The following is a 26,242-nucleotide window of genomic DNA, read 5'->3' on the forward strand; positions in this document are numbered from 1 at the left end:
TCAAACGTAGCGGTAGCGGGAATTACGGGTTGCACAAGTCCCGGGCCAGTGTCATCACGCATCCTCTTCTTCCACTCCCCCATGGGAATTCCGTCAATATTAGCCATAGCGGTGGCTAAATCGTCTTCAAACTCGGATGTGTGCTCGCTTTCTTCCTCGGTCTCGTAGTCGGTGTCTTTTGGGATCGGTTCTTCGATTGTGAATGATGCACTGGATGCTCCTGATTTGCTGCTACTTTTCTTGCTAAAAACGGATTTGAGGTTTTTGAGTGGTGAGTTCTTTGAAGAAGCGGTTTCTCCAACAGTTTTGCCCTTGTTTCTCTTAATGCGGTTTTCGGGTCTTCAAGAGGGGGAACTAGAGGCGTAGCAGATCCTCGGGTCATGAACTAACTGCAAACAAAACAAAAAAACAAAACAAAACGCGTAAAAAAGAACAAAAATTTAAATCTGATTCAGCATTGTACTCGCCGAGTCTGGGCGAATGCACTCGGCGAGTTCAAGTGAAAATAAGGTTTTTTTTTTTATTTTTTTTTACCTAAAAACTTAAACAAAAATTAACTTTGTGTAAGATGAATCTTACACAAAGGATCGATTGAATTAGAATTTTCATGCTAATTTTAGAACCGTTCCCCGGCAACGGCGCCAAAAACTTGCTGTGTGTAAAACCAACTAGTTTTAATCCTACTAACTTACACACAAAAACAAACACACGAAAGGCAGTGTACCTATCGATTAGCAGTTTAGTTCAGGTAAGTAGGGTATCGGACACAGGGAACGATAAACAATTAAAATATATGCTAATATTATCTAAATAAAACAAGTAATAGAAATGGGGTTTTCTCTAGTTTTGCAAGACTAGAAACTTAAACAATTAAATAAAACTTAAACTAAGAAACTAAGAGCTAAGCAAATAAAAATCAAGTAAATTCAATAATAAAGAGGACTTCTGTTTAGGTTCGACTCATTTGTTCCCATGGATGATTTCAATGTATCGGATTAATTCTTCATTGGCTACCGACTAAGATGATTAGTTTCACGTTTGCTATTACTAATCCTTAGGAAACAAATTAACTCAAGCAGTGGCCAGTTGTCTATGCTGATGATCATCAAACAATCTCACACATTAACTTACCTATCTTCTAGTTAATTCTAGTTTCACATTCGTTATTCCTAGACATACAACTATGTGGTCACAATAAATCATATGAAATTAATAACTAAGAGATGGTCATACAACTTAATTACTAATTTATTAACAGAAGAATAGTTATTGTTAACACATAAGGTTCTTTAACAAGCTTAATAAAACATAATCACCAATTAAAATTAATCCTAATCAAATAATCAATCCGTGTTCACAAATTCATCTACCTAAACAGAAGTTATGAGTTTTTAGCTCATGATTACAGCAGAAACAAGCACAAAAACGAAATCAATTGGTAAAAACATAGTTCAAACAAGAGATTAGGTAAGAGTCAACTTGATTTTGACTTGATTCTCCTTAAAATTGAATGTAGGGTTGATTCCCTTGCTTCCCACGCTCTAGCAGCACCTTTAGTCGACAATTGGCCTCCAAGGGTTCATCTATATCCTAGGGTATCGATCTGAAAGTCCCTTTATATAGATTTTCACAAAACAGGGGCTACTCGGCGAGTCCATTGACCTACTCGGCGAGTCCATCACTTAAAACCCGTGTGCGGCAAGTCAGCGCGTCCAGAATCGCGAAACTTCTGACCAGCTCGGAGAGTAATCGGCCCTACTCGCCGAGTACGTTTTGAATCAGCATTTTCTCAAAACACGAAAGTCGTCCGAAATTATGTCTACTTTTCAGAACATTTTGAATCTCGTCAATCAGAGTTACGGTTCATGAGATATGGCCAAAACACTGACAAGGGGTCAAGCTGTCCAGCAACATCCTTCTTTCTTCAAAATCCAATATCCAAGCCTCCAATCGCTAGTTCCGCTTCCTTTTCCTTCCGAGCATGTCATTATTGCTGAAAAATGAAATTCTAAACTAATTAAGAACCTTTTGTTCATTAAATGAGATAAAATCAACATAAAGTATTAAGATAATGCATGGATTTTATAACTAAATATGCCCATATCAATGTAGAAGGTAGTATGGGCCCGTACTACTGAAAGCAGAGGATCCGTACTCGATTCGGGAAAGGCCGAGACAAGACCGAGAACCTGGTAGTGAGTATGTTTGGTCTCACAGCAGTGAGAAGTATTCTGATAGTGGTTATATTATATGTTTCAGTATGGTGACATTGCAAGAGGGACCAGCGGGCGGATCAGGCGCCGGAGAGGGATTAGGCTCGGGTTTAGGGGCCGAGCAGCTCGAGGAGCGAATGAGAGAGTTGATATCAGCGGAGGTTACGCACAGTATTCAACCTCAGACTCCTGTGATCTTTGGCACGGTCAAGGAGGGTATATTGGAGATTTTGGATAAGAGGCTGGGAGCCTTCCGTACTGAGATGATGGCTTTGTTAGGAGCGTGTACCTTGATATTTCGGGAGTTCAGGGCTTGCGGGGCACCAGATTATCATGGGGCTAGGGACCCCATCGCTAGAAGCAGATGGTTGGCTGATGTTGCCAATGCATTCCGTACGAGCCGGTGTCCTGAGGAGGACAAGGTCAGACTCGCTTCCTGTCTTCTGAAGGACAGAGCGAGGGATTGGTGGGAGGAGATTAGTCACGCTTTGGGTGATGATGTCGCGTTGGACGCGATGACTTGGAGTGATTTGACGCAGAGTTTTCGCCGATTATTGAGGTACAGCAGTTGGCCCGGGAGTTTCAGGATTTGACGCAGACTACTGAGATTGTGGCAGAGATCACCGCCAAGTTCAGAAAGAGAGCCCTTCTTATTCCGCAGTATCTCGCGGATGAGGAGATGAAGAAGGCATGATATCACGAGATGCTGAGGGATGACATTAGAGAGTTCGTGAGCAGGTCCGAATGTAAGACTCTGGAGGATATGATTTCTCGGGCCAGGGAAAGGGAAATTGATTTCGAGCAGATCCGGAAGAGGAAGCCGGATGAGGTTCAGGTAGCCGCGAGTTCAGGCAAAAGGCCCAAGGGATCAGAGTCGAGATCGAGGGATTATCAGGACCGCAGTCGATGCGGAAGGTGTGGCAGGACGCACGGGGGCGCGTGCAGGAGTGGTAGTGGTGGTGAGTCTGGCTGTTTCAAGTGCGGTCGGACTGGTCATTTTAGCAGAGATTGTACTGCTACCATCACTCAGGGATCAGACTTGATATGTTTTCACTGCAATCAGCGGGGCCACAAGAAGGCCCAGTGCCCCAGTTTGCTTTCAGCAGGATGGGTGATGGCACCTGCCCCTGCAACTTTGAGGATCACAGACGGCCGTCAGGGCCGTGCGGAGATGACTGCGGTGGGAGGCCGGGCTTTTCAGATGGCTACTCTGGAGATGCGAGCAGCGCCGGACATTGCAGGTATGCGACTTCCGTTTTCAGTTTTTTTATTTTGTGCATGATTATATTGTTATGGTTCTGCATCATTAGCGGTTGAGCATTTTATTTTCGAGCGGGTTCATTGTGATCGAGTTATATGCCATTTGCATACCTTGGTTATTGGTTAGTAATTAAGGGATGGGTTGTATCGAAGAAGGTTACTTTGAGTGCAGTATCTGCAACATGCCTTAGAGAGACTCGGTATGTCTCGCTGGTTCGGAGCAGTATAAGTTTTAGAATGGACAGGTTAGATCCTTAGCTATGGTAAGTTTGGGATTCCTCAGCGGATTGATTATGGTAGCAAGGATTGGGATTTCTTCTCATCGATCATCGAGGTGTAAGCCGGATAAAAGTGGGGGAGAATCCTCCGAGTGTATAAGGGTAAGGGCACGCGAATCCAGATCGGGTATATGATTCTAAGAAGGAAAGAAGGTAGTTCAGCGTTTGACGAATCGAGTAGTTCAGGGTTGGGAGTTTGAGAACTTCCCATCAGTGCATGCGTGTAAAGGGTAATGGTGGGTATGTGGTGTGGATTCAGGTTAAAGGGACGCATGTAGAGCTCGTGTGAGTCGGAATGGAGATCTTGAGGTCAAATAGCAGGAGATGTTTTCGTGTTAGCAGTAAGTGGTGGAAAGCAATGTTTTGAAAACTGGACCGGAGACCGAACCAGTCGTCTTACCGGTTCGATGGTTCAGATGGTCCAACCGGTCAGACCGGTCTCAAAAACCGGGAAAACCGGATAATGTCATAATTATATTTAATTATATAAAAAATACAAAAAATAAAAAAAATTATTTTTTTAAAAATTTCCGGTTTTGACCGGTTTTGCCGGTTCAACCGGACCGGTTTTTACCGGTTTTTACTGGTTTTCACTGGTTCAAATGAATACTGGTTTTTTGGCATTTAAGAACCGGATCCGGGACCGGTTCCCGGTTGAACCGGTTGAACCGGCCGGTCCGGTCCGGTTTTCAAAACATGGGTGGAAAGTGATGTAAGACTACGGGGCGGCCGTAGCATTCACTAGCAGTCAGTGGTGGAGGTGTTGTCAGACTACGGGGCAGCCGTAGCATTTTATAGTAGCTTCGTTGGCGGAGTCGGGGCGAGGCCCTTATCTCCTAGCATTCGGATAGGGATCGGGAATGGGGAATGGATGAGAATGGTATGGAGTTGCCTGTATAGCCATTGAGAGATGAGACCTTGGAAGAGGCCGCTCTAGGACATAGTCGGGTGAGACCCGTGTGCAAGGGCCGTATGAGGATAGCAGTATAGGTGAGACCTGAGAGCAGGGTGGCTCAGTAGTATGATTGGGTGAGACCCGTGGGCGAGGCCTGTGAGTTTTAGCAGCACAGGTGGGACCTGGTAAGGATCTTAGCGTCTAGGCAAGGGGATCGAGGATCCCAGGAAATTGTAGTGCCAGCATGGTAGAATAGATTGAGCAGTATAGGTGGTGGAAGTATCTTCGAATGTCGCTGGGAGCGACTAGTGGTTGTGCTGGGTCAGTAATCGGTGAAAGTCGGTAATCCAGATATTGATAGGTTGGTAGGGACCAGGATGGTCTCAGTTCATTCGGAAGCCAGATAAGAATAGCAGGATTTCTAGTCAGTAGCAGTGCGGGGATGCAGAGTAAGGTGGAATTCAGTTAGTCGATCGTGGGGTGCTCGACACCGAATGATAGTAGGAAGAATGCCCAGAGGGTACTGGCAACGATGACCCGTACTGAGAGTGACGGGAGTAATAGATTTGGTGAGGAAAGGGTCTTCATCGCGGCATAAGGGATAGATGGTTATGGAGCATTGCCTTGGGGAGGCAAGGAAAGCGCGTAAGGAAAGAAAGGGGTGAACCCCTACGAGGTCAGTGCAGTATTTGGAGATTACCAAAAAGATTGTCGGTTGAGTAAGTTGTGTTAGAGGATGTTCAGGCTCAGGATGGACCCGAGATTATTATCTGTAAGGATTGGCGTTGGTCTGAATGATTGGACGGAAGGCCAGCAAAGTTAGGCAGCTGGTGCTAGAATGGATGGTGGGGCTTTGGAGGCAGATCGCTGGCAGTAGAGTATAGTAAACTTCGAGGATGAAGTTTAGTTTAAGTGGGGGAAAGTTGTAACACCCAAAGTTTCAAAGTCCAAGAAAGGAAAGAAAAGCCCTAATTTAAGGGTCGACTCGGCGAGTCCAAGGAGGGACTCGGCGAGTCCGAGCGGGATCCGGGTCAAGGTGTAAGTGACCAACTCGGCGAGTCAGCCAAGTGGACTCGGCGAGTTTGGTCTGTGCGAGGAAAACCCTAAATCCGGGACTTTGGGCACTATTTAAGCTCCTTATTCTCTCCATTAGGGTTCCTTAGAGCCCCCCTTCCAAGCCATTTTTGGGTGATTTGAAGGAAGAAGAAGGAGAGGAATCAGTGAAGCTTCAAGGAGTTACTTCAGATTTGGAGTTTGTGGAACCTTTCTGAAGTATTGAAGGTATTAAGTCATTTCCTTCTCTTGGATCTAACTTTGGTTGTGAGTTTTGGGGCTTTTAAGCCATGATTAGCCACCCTTATGGGTTAGAAGCCGGATCTGGAGTTGCTACTTCAGATCCAAGTGTGTTATGGCCTGGAGAAGCATAAAGTATCAGCCATTAAGTCGATTTTGAAGCCCCTTGGCCTTAAACCCTAGTTTATGGCATATTTTGCCTAGATCTCCTTCTCTACACATAAAGTTTGCAACTTTACGTGTGGAATAGGCTTGGGAATGGTAGATCTACAGTTTGGAGTCCATGCATGACTCTAAAATCCTCTGCATGTAAGGAGAACTAAAGGGACTCGGCGAGTCATTTGAGTGGACCCGGCGAGTAGCATGAAGTTGTGGAGAAACTCGACGAGTGGGATGAACAACTCGTCGAGTCGTATGAAGATTGCCTTGGACTCAGCGAGTCTGTTCTTGGACTCGGTGAGTCAGGTCGCGAAACCCCAAACCCTTCGAGTTGTGACTCGAATCAGTGAGTCGGGTGGAGACTCAGTGAGTTGGACAAGTCTGGACTTAGAAATCGATAGACTCGACGAGTCATGGACTGACTCGGCGAGTCGAGTCACAAATGGAAGGAATCTGATCATTTGAACTCGGCGAGTCAGTAGGGTGACTCGGCGAGTAGAGTTGACCTGGAAGGTTGACTTTGACCAAGACTTTGACTTTGGACCAGGGTGGACTTGGTTGTCTTTCGGGGGTCAGTTAGACTCAGTGTTGCATTGATATTGGTAGTTCGGGGAGCAAGGAGAGCATGAGTTCCGTGAGTTGTCAGGCAGCAACTAGTGAGATCATCAGCAAGTTCAGCCAATGCAGGTGAGTTTCCCTTTGTGTGAATGGGTCTAAGGTCACAATGCCGGCCCATGTAGTTATGAGTAGAAGACCCGGGGGTTAGCCCTAGGCACAGTATGCTAGTATTATTTTCAGGACGAGGTCCAATAATAGCGGGTGGGTGCCCAGGGAATTGTTTATATGATAGTTATACTTGTTGTCTGTGTGATACATGTATGTGCCTAGTAGGGAGGTGAGTGTGGGCAAGGTCCCGTATCTCACCAATAGCAGAGTGTGGATGGAGTTCCATCCCTCATTAGAAGCAGAATAGGGGTGAGGCCCGAACTAGAACGGGATTGAGAGTGGGCTAGGCTCGTACCTCACTACCATTAGTAGCGTGGATGAGGTTCCATAACTCATCAGTAGCAGGACATGGGCGAGGCCCAGGATAGGCGAGGCCTTAGGACAGAACCAGTTGCATGTGTTAGTTATGTGTTGTGAAATTTTTATGTGTTATTATTTGTTGACGGGCGAGGCCCTGTGACAGGTGAGGCCTAAGTAAAACAGATATGTATCCGAGCGGGGCTCAAAGCCAGGTGGGGCCTGGAGCGGCCGGGCCGTTGTAGCGAGCGAGGCCCGAGGTAGGGGGCAAGGCCCAAGATAAGGGGCGTGGCCCAGTATGTGCAGTACGTGGTTATGCATGGTATGTGGTAGGGTGGGGAACTCACTAAGCTTCGTGCTTATGGTTTTCAGTTTTGGTTTCAGGTACTTTTGGTAGCGGAGGGAAGAGATCGGGGTGATCGCATGGCACACACCATAGATTAGACAGCGTGGGAATGTTTACTCTGATAATGAACATGTGTTTTGAAAACTTATACTCATATTATGTTTTGGAATGATGACTTTACTTTAATGTAATGATTTATTAAAAAGAAAATTTTGGTCTTAAATTTTGGGATGTTACAGACTTGTTAACTATGAGTTAGTTATGCATTGAACGTGCGAAACCGCATACTCGATGTAATAAAACAGGCATTTGTGTGTAATTTAACAAGTAGTAGAACAAACATATGAGTCGAAGTTTATTTTTCCTTCTTGGATTAGAAGCTGATATCTGGGCCCCTCAATGATTTTGTTTTGACCTAAGTATCGGGCCCGGTCAGAACTAAGTTGATGTGTTCAATTAAGTTCTTTGTCAAACAAATCGGAAATCGGGAAACAATTGTTGGACAATAAGTAAGACATTGTTCCATGTATTTGTCCTGCTGATATCTAGAACAGAGGATTATATGATCCCTTATCTGAAATGGCGTACCATCATCTTCTCAGTTCCAAGAGACCTTGAAAGAGCTACGATTGCCGACCGGTTCCTGAAGTATTGCAGTTATAATTATTAGACTTATCTAAGTGGGAGATTGTTGGATAAGGTGTCTAAGTCCATAACTATTTCTGGTAAATACTTGACCCGACCCGGCATGGTCTATTTGGGTTGCATGGCACCATGCAAGCGGATAAACTAAATGAGAGAAAATAACACATATGGTTTATTAATATATTATAAGTTCTAATATATTAATAATATTGTTTAATTAGTTTGATCAAGAATTAATTTAGAATTAATTAAGATAACTAATTAAATATATGGGTTGATTATTTAAATCCTCCATAACTTATATAGTGGGCTAAGAGGCTCCATGGATAATCAAGATGGGTTAAACCCATTGGATGGTCCATGGAGGCTCCATGGGAGTTACAAACCCATGGGTCATGGAAATGAAGAGTCATGACACATTAGGGTGTAACCCTAGATGTGTCAACACTATATAAAGCTCATGTGTTCTCCCCAAAATCGGTTAGACAAGAAATAAGAGGGCTAGAGCCGATTTTAGTGTGTTATACATTCTCTCCAAGTTTACTCCATAGCATTTGGTGTTGTGTGAAGCATTTGAGGCATCACACTTGGGGTGCTAGGCTCACAAGGTTTCAAGGAACACCTACAACAACAAGGTATGTAGTTCTATCTATTATTTAAGTTAAAATTGTTCCCCATGTATGCTAGATAGGATCATAGCCTTGGAAATCAACTTTGCATGATAATTAGACAAACATAGATCCAAGGTTATTAGGGTTGCATGTACACTTAGGAAGTGTTAGAATCATCAAAACCCTTTAATTTTTATGTTGTATTTCAGAGAGACATCATGGTTGGGACACGCCACAGAGCTAGGACGAGCGGTGTGAGTAACAAGGAGCTTCGTCAGATGATCCACGATGAGGTGGCTACGACAATCAGGGCCGAGATTCCGGAGATGTTTAGGTCTATCAAGACTACACTATTGGAGATTTTTGATGAGCGGTACGCCGCAGTGACTGAGGCCGCAGCCGCTGCAGCTACAACAGTTGTGGTTGCTGCCAGACCTCAGGGAGGTGACTCGTTGTTGTTCCGGGAGTTCAGCAACACGAAGCCACCCGAGTTTGATGGGATGCAGGATCCGATCGCTACAATGAGATGGATTGCTGACATTGAGGTATGCTTCTATACGTGTTCATGTCCAGAGCATCTGAGGGTACAATTCACTTTGAACCAGCTCCGCCTAGGAGCAAAGGATTGGTGGAAGTTCGTGACAGCGAACTTCACTCTTGCATAGATTTCAGCAGTGACCTGGGAGAGGTTCACCACCATGTTCAGAGACGAGTATGTTCCCCCGGTGGAGAGGGAACGGTTGATTCAGGAGTTCTTGACCCTCAAGCAGGGTAATGATTCGGTTACTGTGGTCACCCGGAAGTTTCATGAGAGGGTGATGTTCTGCCCTGAGCAGGTGTCTACTGAGCAGGCATGGATGAGTCGGTATTTGGGTATTTTGAGGAGGGACATTCGGGAGTTCATGTCGAACTCGACGTACCGAACATTTTCTGAGCTCCAGGCGAATGCCCGAAATAGGGAGATTGAGTTGGAGACTCAGACCAGGGAGGAAGCCGAGTCTCAGAGGATGGATCGGCGGCCGGCTCAGTCTCAGCCGACAGCCAAGCGGACCAAGTCCGCCGATTCGAGGACGGGAGGCCAGAAGGGCCGCACTTGTGGGAAGTGCGGCAAGGGACATGAGGGGGCCTGTCGATCGGGTGCTTGCTACAAATGTTGCAAGGAGGGGCATATCGTCAGGGATTGCCCCAAGGGATTTATGGTTTGCTTCCATTGCAACTAGACCGGCCATCAGAAGGCCGAGTGTCCTCAGCTACATCAGGGATCAACACAGGGATCTGCGCCTGTTGCTTAGGTTACCGAGATCCGACCGGCAAAGGCCGAGGCTCCGAAGGCTCGAGGGTGAGCTTTTCAGTTGACTGCGGAGGAGGTCCGAACGGTGTCCGATGTCGTGGCTGGTATGTATTCTTTCGCATATTTACTTTCATGTTGAGATATTGTGCTTATATTATGATATGCGTAGGTACTTTTCTTGTGAATTCTGTATCTGCCTTGGTATTATTTGACTCGGGTGCGAGTTGGTCTTTTGTATCTTTGGCTTTTAGTCAGCACATCAGTATTAGTCGGGAGGTGATGAGTCGACCCCTAAGGGTTTCCATAGCTGATGAGAAAGCGGTGTATACCACCGAGGTGATTCAAGGATGTGTGCTCGAGATTTTTGGCGTCGAGTTTCCGATTGATCTAGTTCTTATCGCGATGGGAGATGTCTGTTTCGTCGTGGGCATGGACTGGTTGAGTAAGTTTGGAGCGGTTATTGACTGCGAGAGACAGCTGGTGACCATACGAGACCCTAGTGGGGGAGTTCTTACTGTGTATGGCGAAGGGACCCGGTGTGGGTCAGCGTTTTGCTTGGCTGCTAGGGCGAGGTAGAGTTTGCAGCAAGGTTGATGTGGGTTTGTAGCTTATATGATGGACACACGAGTGGCCGCGGGGAGGCCAAGTTCGATCGACGAGGTCCCGATAGTGTGCAAGTTTCTGGATGTTTTCCCTGAGGAACTGTCGGGCGTCCCTCCGGAAAGACAAGTGGAGTTCCGTATCGATTTGGTTCCGGGAGCAACACTTATCGCTAAGGCGCCTTATTGCCTCGCACCGCCAAAGATGTAGGAGTTATCCTCGCAGCTTCAGGAGCTGTTGGGAAGGGGATATATTCGACTGAGTAGCTCACCTTGGGGAGCGCCGATCCTTTTTGTCAAAAAGAAGGATGGTTCACAGCGGATGTGTATTGATTACCGGGAGTTGAACAAGTTGATGGTCAAGAACCGGTATCTGTTACCGAGGATCGATGATCTGGTCGATCAGTTGCAAGGGGCATCTTGGTTCTCCAAGATAGACTTGAGGTCGGGTTATCATCATATGAGGGTTCGGGATGAAGACATCCAGAAGACTGCATTTAGAACTCGTTATGGGCATTACGAGTTTGTGGTGATGCCTTTTGGGCTCACCAATGCCCCATCCGCATTCATGGATCTCATGAACAGGGTGTGCAGGCCGATGTTGGATCGGTTGGCGATCGTATTCATTGATGATATTTTGGTATATTCAAGGTCTAGAGAGCAGCATGAGGAGCATTTGAGGGAGATCCTTGGAGTTCTGAGATCGGAGAGGCTATATGCCAAATTCTCCAAGTGTGATTTCCGGTTACGAGAGGTCCAGTTCCTAGGGCATTTTGTTAACCAGAAAGGGATATTGGTCGATCCGGCCAAGATCGAGGCGGTGATGAGATGGGAGGTGTCGAGATCACCCACTGAGATCAGGAGCTTTCTGGGATTGGCTGGCTATTATCGGAGGTTTATTAAGGATTTCTCCAAGATCGTTGTGCCACTTACTAAGATGACCCGGAAGGGTGTTGCATTTTCATGGGGTCCGGAGCAGCAGTCCTCATTTGAGACACTTCGCCAGAAGTTGTGCGAAGCCCCGGTGATCGCACTCCCGGAAGGGATGGAGGATTTTGTGGTATACTGTGATGCATCAATATCTGGGTTAGGAGCAGTGCTTATGCAAATGGAGCACGTGACAACGTATGCATCGAGGCAGCTGAAGCCTCATGAGTCGAGATATCCCACCCACGATCTGGAGCTGGGGGCTATGGTGTTTGCCCTCAAGATCTGGTGTCACTATATGTATGGGGTTTGATGTACATATACACGGACCACAAGAGTCTGAAGTACTTGATGGATCAACCCAACCTGAATATGCGCCAGAGGAGATGGTTGGATGTGGTGAAGGATTATGATTGTGAGATCCTATACCACCCGGGCAAGGCTAATGTTGTAGCCGATGCTTTGAGCCGTAGGACGTAGAGCGCCCTGATTCGAGATGTTTTTATGAGGTTGACAGTGATGACTCCGGTATTGGACACCATCCGAGTGGCCCAGGCTGAGGCTGTGAGACCAGAAAACCGAAAGATGGAGCGTGTTGTCGGGAAGGTATCGGAGTTCATTACCGATAGCTGGGGACTTATGACATTTCAGGGTCGGATTTGGGTACCGTTTGTAGGCGGGATGCGTACCATTTTGATGGAAGAGGCACATCGATCGAAGTTCTCGATCCATCCCGGGGCCACTAAGATGTATCTGGACCTAAAGAAGGAGTATTGGTGGCCCTGTATGAAAAGGGATGTTGCATGGTTCGTTGAGAGGTGCCTAAGTTGTCGCCAGGTTAAGGCCGAGCACTAGCATCCGCATGGTAAGTTGCAGCCGTTGTAGATTTCCAAGTGGAAGTGGGAACAGATTACCATGGATTTTATCACCAAATTTCCAAGGACTGCAAGGGGAGTCGATTCAATTTGGGTGATTGTGGATAGGTTGACGAAGAGCGCTCATTTTCTTCCTATCAGTGAGAGCTCTTTTGCTGAGAAGTTGGTAGAGTTGTATGTGAGGGAGGTGGTATCGCGGCATGGGGTTCCGATGTTGATTATTTCAGATCGAGACATACGATTTACTTCCAGATTTTGGAAGAAGTTTCACGAGGAGTTGGGTACGAGGCTGCATTTCAGTACCGCATACCACCCACAGACGGACGGGCAGAGTGAGCGGACGATTCAAACACTCAAGGATATGCTCTGAGCATTTGTTTTGGATTTTGGCGGAAGTTGGGACACATATTTACCCTTGGCAGAGTTTTCATACAACAACATCCATCATTCGAGCATTGGTATGCCACCCTTCGAGCTGTTGTATGGGAGGAGGTGTCAGACCCACATATGCTGGGGAGAAGTAGGGCAACGTGTAATGGGTAGTACTGAGATCGTGCTTCAGACGATTGAGCAAATACAGTAGGTCAGGCAGAGGTTGTTGACCGCTCAGAGTCGACAGAAGAGTTATGCGGACAGGCGTCGGTCCGAACTCGAATTTCAGGTTGGTGACTTTGTACTCTTAAAGGTCTCTCCTTGGAAAGGAGTGATCCGATTCATGAAAAGGGGCAAGTTGGGGCCTCGATATATTGGACCTTTCAGGGTAATCGCGAGGGTAGGCAGTGTAGCCTACCGTTTGGATCTACCTGCGGAGTTGGGGCAGATTCATGACACTTTTCATGTGTCGCAATTGAGGAAGTGTATAGCCGACAAGTCGGCATTGGTACCATTAGAGGATATTCAGGTGGATGCATGCCTGAACTATATGGAGAGACCAGTGGCAATTAGAGATCGGAAGTTCAAGGTTCTGATGAACAAGGAAGTGCCTTTGGTGTAAGTGCAGTGGCAACACAGGAAGGCGTCATAGCTGACTTGGGAGCCGGAGCGCGAGATGCGTGAGCAACATCATGAATTGTTTGTAGAATGAGACTTCGAGGACGAAGTCTGATTCTAGTGGGGGAGAATTGTAACATCCGGAATCCCAGGTATATTATTTAATATTTATTTTTTTTGAATTATGTGAAGGAACTCGGGCGAGTTGATGCGTAGACTCGCCGAGTAGGGTCATGATTGTTCATCTGGGTTCGCATTGGACTCGGCGAGTCCACACTGTTTAATGAAACCCTAATCCTCCGGGGTTGGAGCCTATTTAAGAGTACTCTTAGCCTCCCATTGCGGCTACCAGTCCCTTGAGAGCACCCTTAGTGAACTATATTGTTTGGAAGGAAGGAGAAGCCTTTATTGATCTTTCTATCATTGGCTTGGCAAAAAGAAGGTTATCAAGAGTAAGAGGAGGCTGAAGGAGGTGTGATTCAAGTGGTTTCAGAGTCCAGAGACTCCAACTTGAGGTATTCATTCGGACCTTCTTCAGTTTTAGTATTGAACTTAGAGATTAGGGTTTTCTAACCTCTTGTGAGGATGTTTATGTGAAGCAATTGGTCCTTATAGAGTCTATGCTTTGGATCTGGAATCAAAGAGGTTCAAAGACTTCAATCCAGTATGCTTTATGGGTCCTTGTAGGGTGATTGGACTTAGGTTGCCATTTTTGGGACTAAATCACCATTTGATGCCATTATGTATATATATAAGCATCAAGTTTCGAGCTTTACGTGATTATATTTCTTGAGAAGGTTAGATCTATGGATTTGAGGAACAGATCTGACCTCAGGAGGTCAATAGAATCTGTGCATGGCATGTACTCGCCGAGTTGTTCTTGGGACTCGACGAGTTGAGTCAAGGTAGCCCCGCGATTCATGCCTGGGGACTCGTCGAGTAAAGGGAAGGACTCGACGTGTTAAATGGGACTAAGGAGTTAATTGGACACAGGTGGACTTGCCGAGTTGCCCAAGTGCACTCGCCGAGTAGGGTCAAAGTTTGACCATTGACTTTGGTTGACTTTTAGGGTTGGTCTGCAGCAAGGCCTTGAGCCAGAAGAGGGGTAAAATGGTCTTTTACCCTTCTGAGGATGTTAAGAAAGGTTGGAGTATAGTTATATTTATGTGAATATTTGCCTTATGTGTTTAGGCGGAGGCTAGATCGTATTTCTACTTAGTCAATGATTTACCGAGATATTAGAGGTGAGTCTTCTCACTATACTGTACCTGGATGGGTACCTATGTGTGACCGGAAGGTCGGATATGCTATATGATATATGTATTGGTTACCCGTTTGTATGTGCTTTGTATGCTATGCTTGATATGAGCCGGAAGGCATTATGTTATGGGCTGGAAGGCATTGTGATGTGGACCGGAAGGTCGACGCTGGTAGGATCGGAAGGTTTACTGGGTTGGGACGGAACTCCCCTGAGACACATGGACCGGAAGGTCATGGCCTGGAAGGGCGTATGCGTGTAAGTGGTATCTTGGGGAACTCATTAAGCATTTATGCTTACAGTTGTTGTGTTATGTGTTTCAGGTACGAGCGAGGACCGTGGGAAGGCGCCGGCATGATCTGTACACACTTACGGAAGATTTATTTTGTGATCTTGGGATGTATTTTTGTTATGATGACAACTGCTAAACATGAGATTTGAGAATTTTAAATGATAGTTTATGTTGTTTGAAAAATTCAAAAAAAAATTGTTTTGAAAATTTACGTTGTTACAAGGAGCAGTGGCAGCTCCTTCGTCTGCCAGAATGAGGATTACCGATGGTCGCACTACTAAGGTGGAAGCCCTGGTAGTTAAGAGTCGGGCATTTCAGCTGACTACCGAGGAGGCACGGGCAGCACCAGACGTTGTGGCTGGTATGTAGTTATTCTTCCCTACTCTATGTATCTGGTTCGCTTATGTGTACTATATGCTTGTATATGGACCTTTTTCATCACTGGTATGTCTGCTCATGTCTTGTTTGACTCAGGTGCTACCCGATCGTTCGTATCTCTTGCGCTTAGCAAGAAGTTCTAGGACTCGCCGGGAACTTTGGATTCCCCGCTCGAGGTGGAGATTGTAGATGACCGCATCGTTAGTGCTACGGGGTGTATAAGGACTATCTCCTGAATATGCTTGGTGAGGGATTTCGTGTCAATCTAGTCCTGATGCCGTTACGAGGGTTGAAAGCGATTATCGGAATGGATTGGTTGGGGACCAATGGGGAAATGATTGACTGTGGGCATCAGTTGGTGAGGGTTAGAACCCCAAGTGGGGGAGAACTGGTGATACATGGTGATAAGGCATCGCAAGGGTATGCTAATTGACGTGTGATAGTAGTAGAGATGGCTTTTTATAGCTAATGTGATATGTGGTTTGTGTGGGGTATGCTCTGGGGGTCTCACTAAACTTTCAGCTGACCGTCTGTGGATTTGTTTCATGTACATTGGAGCCTAAAGGTAAAGGCAAGGCGTGATGATACGGCGTGCAATCTATCTCTCCTTTTCGATATGGGTTGGGGGATACCCTGATGTTCTGAAAATAATAATGTTGTAATATTGGTGGCTTTGAAAACAATTATTGGGATTTTCATGTTTTATGAAGTATGGTTGACTAATTAAAAATAAAAAAATAAAAATGTTTGTAAATTTGGGTCGTTACAACTTTTTTAAATAGGCGTGTAAATCATATGAATCAATAACAGTATATTATAAAAGCAATAGATAAAACTTCTCATTTTATCATTCTTAAAATCATATACGTATATACACAATAAGCATGATTAAAACCAAGGTTCTAAATAATATAAGGCGTGACTTGGCGGCAAGGTAAAAGTTAAGTCATGATAAGCCTTGGCGAGCCATGATGTTTTTCAAGGCGTGACTATATTATATACATTAAAAGATATAAATCATATAATTATTGAATTTTATCAAACATATGAAGTTTTTAGAAGTGTTATATTAATATCTAATAGAAAAAAGTTAACAAAAACTCATTTATTTTAGGTCCGATCGAAAAACCAAAGAAAAATAACTTGTGCCTTGAAAAAAACTCGCGCCATAACGCGATAAGGTGTGTTTTGACGCGTTATTTGGGCATCACGCTTCACAAACTCGTCTTGGACGTTTTCGTAACGACTACACCACGCCTCGCGCCATGTCACGCCTTGAGGCGTACCATGACGCATTTTTTAGAACCATGATTAAAACGATAACAAGCCTTACGGGCCTTCCTTATCATATATGTATAACACATAAGTCCTTTTGGTTATATACCGATCTAAGCCTTAAGGTTAGTCGCCCACACGAAACATTATCAACCTTATCCCTGCTCGGGATATTGCAATTTCTTTAACCCTTTCCCAGGATATCTTAATTTTCTTACCCCTTCTCGGGATATGATAAGTACTTATCCTTTCTAAGGATATCAAAAGACCTTATCCCTTCTAAGGATATCACAATTTTTTATCCCTTATCGGGATATCACAATTCCTTATCTCTTCTCGGGATATAATAATTATTTATCCCTTCTCGAAATATAAAAAATCCTTATCCCTTCTGGGGATGTCACAATTTCTTATCCTTTCTCAGGATATGAAAATTATTTAGATACTACTTTAAATTTACAAACACTAACACATGTGCGGAATCGATACCCCTTTCCCAATTAATTACAAAGTCGTTACTAAACACATATGTGGACTTTATACCCTTTGCTGGTTAATTACCAGGTAGATACTCTAACACATATGGGGAATATATACCCCTTGATTGTTGACTACAAGCTAGACACTTCTACACATATGGGGAATCTATACCAGTCATTGGTTAACTACCCATTAGATACTCTAACACATATGACATGCTAAAGCCATTATAATAAAACTACAAGATATGCCTTTTTTTTTTTTCCCACCATACAAATAAGAGTATCAATTGTTCAAATATTAAAACAATTACATAAACATTTTTGTACAAGAAAACTTACTTTACTATGTACTCATTTAGAATACCACATGTACTCATGAGTTCAATTAGGGATGTTCTCCTCTTTACAATACTAACGGGATTAAAGCTTATATTATCAAACCGAAATAAGTATGACTTAATTAACCAGGTCCGATCAAACAGATTTATTTAGACGAACAACGATAATAATAATCGTTACAAGTTAATGACATTCTAAACATTGGTAGTTTGTAACTATTTTCATTATACTTCATATTTATTTTTAATGATTTTCTTTGGAACTAATAGTAGCAATGTAAACCACATTTCCATAGTTTCTTTTTTGTAATTACAAGGTTTCATAATTAGTCAAATGACTTAAATCCATTCAAATACACCATCATATACGTCCAAATGAATAACAAAAACAATGGATCGTTAAGAATCTAAAACCAAAAGAAAACCAATCAAATTCGAAAAAAAGATATAATCATATTAGAGACAATATATATTTAAAACCCCACATGGAACATGCAATTAATCAAACGAAAATGGACAATAGAAAAGCATGTAAAAAGGTACACATTCATGTTCTTTACAATACTCAAACTCTTAGTTTTTTAATCGATTTTTTTCTATATATATATCTATGTATATATAATTTATAGCCTTCATCATGATTTGTAAATGTGAATTGATCTATACACAATAATATTTTGTTTTAGACGACAATTTATGTTGTACACCCATCTAAACTATAAAATTATTATATATGACAAAAGTTTATTGTATACACATCAATTTGGTTCATAAATATTTAAGAGTGCTGCATCTAATAAATTTTTTAGAGATATGTTTTTTTTTTCAAATATAAGTTATCATGTGTTTCAAATTGACACATATCACCAATGTACTTCTATTTATTTAAATAAGAATAATAAGAGTCCATTAAAGTTTACATCATAAGCATATAACCTTCTTTAGTTATTTTATTATTAGGGTAATCCTTAATTACTCTTTACTAAATTAAATGTTTCTCTTTCTTTAAGGAAAAAATCATCCAAAAGAAAACCGACCGTACTACTTTGCATTCATAAACTTTATACCCCTTATATTTTAATAAAGAATATATGCTAATTACAGCTAATTAATTATTTTTATTAATCTTTATTTTGACCTTCAAAATTAAATATTAAATTATATTTTTACAAGATTTTGTCCATACCAGAAGACTGTGACGTCACGGCTCCTCTTTTTCAGCATAAAAGCTCAACACAAATCTCATCTTCTTTCTTCACTTCACTCAAACCCAAAAACCAGATATGGCTTCTCACTTCTTTCTCTTTCTCTCTTTACTCACGTTCTACGCCGCCGGAACCACCACCGCCACCGCCACGTACACCACTCTCGATGTCGCGTCCTCTGTCCAGAAAACTCTCGACCTCCTGAACCCCACTTTACTCCAACAAGAATTAGAAAAAACCACACATGAATCGACATCTTCTTCGTTGTCTTTCACACTTCACCCTCGATCCTCCATCCACCATACCCACCACCACCACCATGATTACGAATCTCTAACCCTCTCAAGACTCGCTCGCGACTCGCACCGAGTCACCTCGCTCACGACGAAGCTCAATTTCGCACTCGCCGGAACCAATAAGTCGGAGTTGAAACCGGTTGTTCAAACTGAGTCGATGTTGCAACCGGAGGATTTCTCTACTCCGGTTTCCTCCGGGATATCTCAGGGAAGTGGGGAGTACTTTGCTAGAGTCGGATTGGGTACGCCGGTGCAATCGTACTACATGGTTATCGACACCGGAAGTGATATCAATTGGCTTCAATGTCAGCCTTGCTCCGATTGCTACCAGCAAACGGATCCGATTTATAACCCTTCGGCGTCGACTTCTTATGGTACTTTAGCCTGCGGCTCTCAGGAGTGCTCGTCGCTGGAAATCACCGCCTGCCGGAACGATGTTTGTTTGTACCAGGTGTCGTACGGAGACGGGTCGTTCACCGTCGGCGATTTCGTGACGGAGACGGTGACGTTTGGGAAGTCCGGTTCCGTTCCGAAGGTAGCGATGGGTTGCGGTCATGATAACGAAGGGTTGTTCGTCGGCGCCGGAGGGCTTCTTGCGCTTGGCGGTGGGCCATTATCTTTACCTTCACAGATCAAAGCGACGTCATTTTCGTACTGTCTTGTTGATCGTGATTCCAAAACCTCCTCCACTCTGGAATTCAATTCCGCCCCACCGGCGAACTCTGTCACCGCGCCGTTGTTACGAAACCCAAGAGTGAAGACTTATTTATACGTCGGAATGACCGGGATAACCGTCGGTGGACGACCCCTTTCCATTCCCCCTTACATTTTCGCCGTCGACGCTACCGGAAGAGGTGGGGTGATCGTCGACTCCGGCACCGCCGTGACCCGATTGCAGTCTCAAGCCTACAATTCTCTGCGCGACGCCTTCACTCGGCAAGCAAGAAACTTGAAACCCACCGAAGGGTTTTCCCTGTTCGATACTTGTTTCGATTTCTCAGAGCTGACGAGAGTGGCGGTGCCGACGGTGGGGTTGACGTTCACCGGAGGTAAAACGCTGCCGTTAAAACCAGAGAATTACCTGATTCCGGTGGATTCACGTGGGAAGTTTTGTCTTGCCTTTGCTCCGACAGATTCATCACTGTCGATCATCGGTAATGTGCAGCAGCAAGGGACACGTGTCGGTTACGACTTGACTAAATCGACCGTCAGTTTTTCGCCCAATAATTGTTAAATTTAAAGGAAAACATTTTATTATGATATGTGTACTTTTTATCATCTTCTACTAAAACTGATAAAAAATCATATTATTGGATTTCAATGTTTTATCTTTTGTATATTTTTTTTTATAAATCTATTAATTAATTATAAAGATCCGTTTACTCATCGAAGTTACATTTGATAAAGCATTCTTGGTTGAAGTTTGATTAATGGTATTAAAATTTTCAACAAATGTTATATTAGACTCCAATACCAACTCAAGTTAACAAACTAGTTGAAAAAATAGTTTATTGATAAAAGAATTTATAAATTAACAATAGGTGATAAACTGTACATTATAAATTTAAAATACCATAAATAAATATAAATATATATAATTAAAAATTAGCCTTTGATATACTTAACTATATATTTAGAATACTTTTCTTTAACAAGCTTTATAAACCTCTTAAAATTTGTTGGATGTTCGATTTTAGTTTATCCAAAGCCATCTTATAAGTTATAGTTTATAAACAATAATCAATTATTTTTATAATTTTATCAAACATTAAATTAAAATAAACAAATTTATTTTTATTAAATAAAATATTAAATATTTATTTTTTAATATTTTAAACTTAATTTTTTAGATCAATTCTAACTCATGTTGAAAAAAACCGTATAAAGTAATAAATAAATAAAAAATAAAATCTTGAGATGATAAATTATGGGTATCCGTGCCTGTATGTTTGTCGTAAGGATTATGGGATATATATATATATATATATATATATATATATATATATATATATATATATATATATATATATATATATATATATATATATATATATATATATATATATATATATATATATATTTGTTTGCAAATATTATAATTTGTCTATTTAATATATATCGGTAAGTGATTATTTGGTTGGGTTGCTCAGAAATGGTATTTACTCTTTGTAGGAACCAATATAAATTTAAGAATAATATTTATGAGTATAGTTGAGTTGTAAGGTGAAAGGTGTTGGAAACATTTAAATCGGTGAATTATAACCTTTTCAAAAGCAAGAAGTACATAATTTTTTTCCTATGCTATGCAAAACGTTATAACTCAAATAAGGATGCTAAATTATGAAGTTCATGATTAGTTTTTTTATTGATTATGTAAAGACCCTCTCTAGTGATTCATTTAAAATCAATAATAATAGCGATGACAACCTATCTTTACTAAGATGAAAATCCATATGATTAACTCGTTACAGAAGATGTTAGTGTTATAAATTTCTTGATTGGTATGTATAACTGTTAGAAATATGGTTTAGTGGTATTTGGAAATCTGAGAATCGTGATAATCACTTTCAAATCGAAGTATTTGGGTGGTACTCCCAAATCCTCAATTGGATAAGACTCAGATAAAATCAAAGAGAAAGAAAGAGAGAATGAGATGGTGTAATTTTCGTGAGTACCAGAAAACTGACTAAAATTGGTTATATACATTCCTTGTTTGAAAAACTGTCAAAACTGTCATATAACAGTTTTCTCAACAGTCAAAACTGTTATAAATCCGGGTTTGGTATAAGGATTAATGCAAAGTCAAAACCGGGTCAAATATTCAAAATTTGGATTTTCTGATGCATTTTTAATACAGCAATATAACCCAAATAAAAAATTTCCGCGCTGACCCCAGGTCAGCTCGATCTCAGCCAGGGGCTCTGCCCCTTGGACCCCGCCAGGGGCTGCCGCCCCTTGGACCACGCTCCCAGGGGCGCTGCCCCCGGACCCCCGTTCGTTCAGGGTTTCGACCTTAAATGACAGTGTACTTTGATACTTGATCAAACTTAAACAAGTGTGTACTCCACACCTTCCTTACTTGTTTAATATTTATCAAGATCATTTTTAGTCAACAAAGTAATCCCATTACACTTAAATAACATTGATGATAACAAATCACCAACAATAACTACTTATAAAACATAGAAGCCATAAGAACCTACACAACGCTCATCGTGATTTGGGAATTGAAGTTGCCAACTAACACCGATAGTTGATCGAATTAAATGACAATTAAAAGGGAAATAAGAGGTTTCTCGTAAGTATGGATGACAAGCATATTGTGTAGTGTCGTGTCGGGTTGTAACTTATGTGTGTCAAGATAACTTGACCCTAGTCGGATCTTTTTAATTATTGTATTGAATAGTGTTAACCAGATACTTTTATAGTTGGTTCGTGTCTGGTTGGCGGATTTAAGGTTTGGACCTTGTGACTATATCATGTAGTGCTAGATTAAAACACTAAGAGGTGGAAAAGAAAAAACAGAAAAATAGGAAAAAGTAGTAGTTGGGGAGGTAGAGGGACTATATTCAAAATAAGTTTAGAAGGAAGTCACATTGATAGAGATGTAGGCGAGTGATTAATCTAAATGATCAATTATTAGCCTGGATGCAAGTAAACCAAGGGCACTCCAAGTTTATTCTCGAAGAAAAAAAAAAGAGAAATTGAGGAAAGTGGCAGAAGTTGGTTAGAGAAGAGAGTGAAGGGTAAAAGGAGAAATCGAGGAAAGTGGTTAAAGTTGGTTAGAGGATAGAAGAATAAATAGGGAGGGAAGATTACATAATAATCGTGTTAGCAATTAGTTGTTTACTCTTGAACCTTTTCTCACTCATCATTTGGTACTTAAATCGTAAATCAATCATTTTAACTGGCCATACTCTAGAACTTTCCACACTTAATAAATAAGAATAATTTGTCTCCCCTTTCGGTTCTCGAAACATTCAAATCAACCTTAATTCGATAAATCTCTACAATACTCTCAGTATGGTTACTCTACCCAGATCACTCAGATTTATCACTCAATTTAATTAGGTCAATCACTCAGATCATTATTAATCACTCTAATCAATACCATTCACTTACATCAATCACTCGAATCACTCAATTAAAATTTTCAAATCAATCACTCGTGTTAATCACTCTGATCAATATCAATCGCTCAATTTAATCACTCGAATCGTGCATATCAAATGGATTGACTTCTTACACCACTTACTCATATCAGTGACTCAAATTAATCATTTAGATCAATCAGATTAGTTACTCAAATCAATGTCACTCACTCAGTTTAAACACAAATCACTCAAACAACCAAATCACTCACTCTAATAAATCACTCATATTAGTTTCAAATCGCTTAGATCGATCGCTCTAATTAACATCAATTACTCAAATCACTCTTTCAGATCAGTCACTCAAATCAATGTTAATCTCTCAATCAATCATTCAAATCACTTATATTAATTTCTCAAATTAATTTCTCGTGTCAATTTCTTAAATCAAACGATCAAATCACTCATTTGAATTACTCATATTAATTGGATAATTTCTCAAATTAACCACTCAAATAAGTTATTTTGGTCAATTAGATCAATTTCCCAAACTAATATCACTCACTTGATATAATTTCTTAGATTGACCAGATCAATCACTTACATCAGTTAGTCAATTCAATCATATTAAATCTAGTAACAACCCAAAATTTAAGGCCAAAAATTTCATTTTTAATATAAGAAAACCTTTAATATCTTTGTTCCAGACATTGAAAACATTTCAATTAAAACAAATATCAGAGTCTAATCCTAAAGATCACATAATGCGAAATAACATGGGTGAATGTGCTGCGATCGTCCAGAGCTCCTATTTCTTGGAAACTGAAGATACCTAAAACCAAAACTGTAAACCGTAAGCATGAAGCTTAGTGAGTTCTCCAAATATCACATACCATACATATCAACTGGGCCATACATGCCATACATACAATGAGACATACATATCAAACATATCCATAATCAAGTAAGGTGCTATGTGCCAAACATAGTCTTGCCATTATGGCACAAGCCACACGTGGTCTTTCTTGCTAAGCCTGTGGCCACCCCCTCGGTTTTACAAACAAGTGCCAAGAGCCACCTTCTAGTCTTCCATGCAAGCATCACAAAGACAACTAACATACATACTACTCTAGTTATCTAATCAGCATATAGTGTGCCAGGAGCCACCTCCTGGTCTTTCATACATAATAGAATACTGTGTGCCAGGAGCCACCTCCGGTCTTTCATACATATTGCCTAGGGCTAACCCCTAGGTCTTCTTATCATACATAATAACTTACTGTGTGCCAGGAGCCACCCCGTGGTCTTTCATGCATAATGCCTAGGGTTAAACCCTGGGTCTTCCTATCATGCATAAACTAAATAGGCCGACATTGGTGCCTTAGACCCATACAAACAATGAGGAGACTCACCTCACAAGTTGACTGTAGAACCCTACGAATAACCCTTCGCTGCTAGCTGGCGGATCCCCGAACTGCTGGTCTCTTGACTCCCCGACCTACCATTACCCAAAATGACAATGAGCCCAAATTAATAATCCCCCTTAGGATAAAATGACCATTTTAACCCTAGTCTATCTTGGTCCATATCTAAGGCCCAAATCCATAATAAAAACAGGCCCAACACTAGGTAGGCTTTCCAAGCCCACTAATGGCCCAATTAGCTAATTGAGCCCAATTCTTCTAATGGGCCTTACCCTAATCCCAAACATATTCTTGGCCCAAAACATCTGACTTCTGATGGCCCACTAAGGCCCAAAGACCCAAAGTCCACTGCTTGGCCCAACCCGATGCCCAAAACACACCGAGCTCATAACTGATGAGTACTTGGGGCGTATTCTTCTATACGCTAAGTGTACTACTTGAATGTGGTGTACGCTGCACGTACCTGCATGTACGCCCAACGTACTCCTCTGTTAAGCTACTTTTCCCATTAAGTGCTTAATACTCCATTCCAGAAGCTACAACTACAGTTCCAAGTCCTCTTCAATGTCTTAATCCATAAAATTGATTACTTGGTGGCTTGCAACCCACCAAATGAGCCTAAAATTGAAATGTGACAACAAACTTCCATGAAAAGGGCTAGATCTCATGCATGGTCACAAATGAGCCCTAAAGATTGAAACTTTACTGCATATGGGACTCATATGACACTAACGGTGGCAACCCTGGACCTAGAAAACGTGTTGAGTCATAAAGGTCCATTCTTGGGACCTAAAAGGTCCAAAAACTCCATTAACATAGATCTAAGCATACTTGAGAAAAGTTTCAGACTTTATACCTCAATATGATCTGAAATGGAACCATAATCTTGGATCTACTGCTTTCCCATTGATCCACCACCTTGCTATACTCTTCACTTGCTTGAAAATGGCTTCACAACACCAAAATTCTCTCTAATGGCCTCCACAGCTCCAAGAACACTCAAGGGAGGGTTAGGGTTTCGTGGTAGCTGCCTAAAGATGAGATGGAGGCTGACCCGTGAGGCAAATTATTCTTTTTATAATGACACAACCCTAAAATTAGAGTTTTTGAAACACTGAGCGTACGTTGGGCGTAAGCCTCTCCGCACCCGTAACCATATAACCTTATATGTTGGCCATAACCCAGCTTACACTGGGCGTACCCAGCTAAACACACTCATGCATTCCTTGCATACATGGGCTGCCTTGTCACAAAACTCCATTAGGGGCTAAAACTGACAATAATTTCAAAGTGTCATAACTCCTTCACTCTAAGTCCGTTTCCAACGAACTTTATATCCATGAAAAGGTGGCGAGAAGCCCTACGCTCCTAGCCACACCCCCAAACCTAAAAACTTCTGGATAAAACCGGAGATCCATAAAAGACTGTATCTCCACTACCATTTGGTATCTAGGACCACAACCGAGTACTTTCAAAACAGGGTGTTACAACTCTCCCCCACTTAACCTAGACTTCGTCCTCGAAGTCTTCTGCGGATACTTATCTCGGATACTTCTCATGGGACACGGTAGCTACTCTAAACTAGCCTGAACACTCACAACTAATCTTATACAACACCTAACCTTGTATGCTCTGTCTGATCCTCGGCAGGACCTCTACACTTGACATCTTGAGGATCCAACCATTACCTTGCGCAACCGATGGTCTTCCAAGGCAATTGTACATAAGAGACACCTTTCCTGACTCTGCGAAGGAAAATCCTTTGTTGTAACGAAATCTCCAACCACTCCTAGTGCTG

General features: G+C 42.2%; 1 pseudogene; it reads left to right on the top strand.

Moving 5' to 3' along the window:
• The first annotated feature begins 18,669 nt into the window (after positions 1-18,669).
• Positions 18,670-20,250, top strand: LOC145030763 (protein ASPARTIC PROTEASE IN GUARD CELL 1 pseudogene; annotated as a pseudogene).
• The last annotated feature ends 5,992 nt before the right edge of the window (positions 20,251-26,242 follow it).

The sequence above is a fragment of the Lactuca saligna genome, chromosome 2 (assembly GCF_052625555.1).
Source record: "Lactuca saligna cultivar CGN05327 chromosome 2, ASM5262555v1, whole genome shotgun sequence".
NCBI classification, from domain to species: domain Eukaryota; kingdom Viridiplantae; phylum Streptophyta; class Magnoliopsida; order Asterales; family Asteraceae; genus Lactuca; species Lactuca saligna.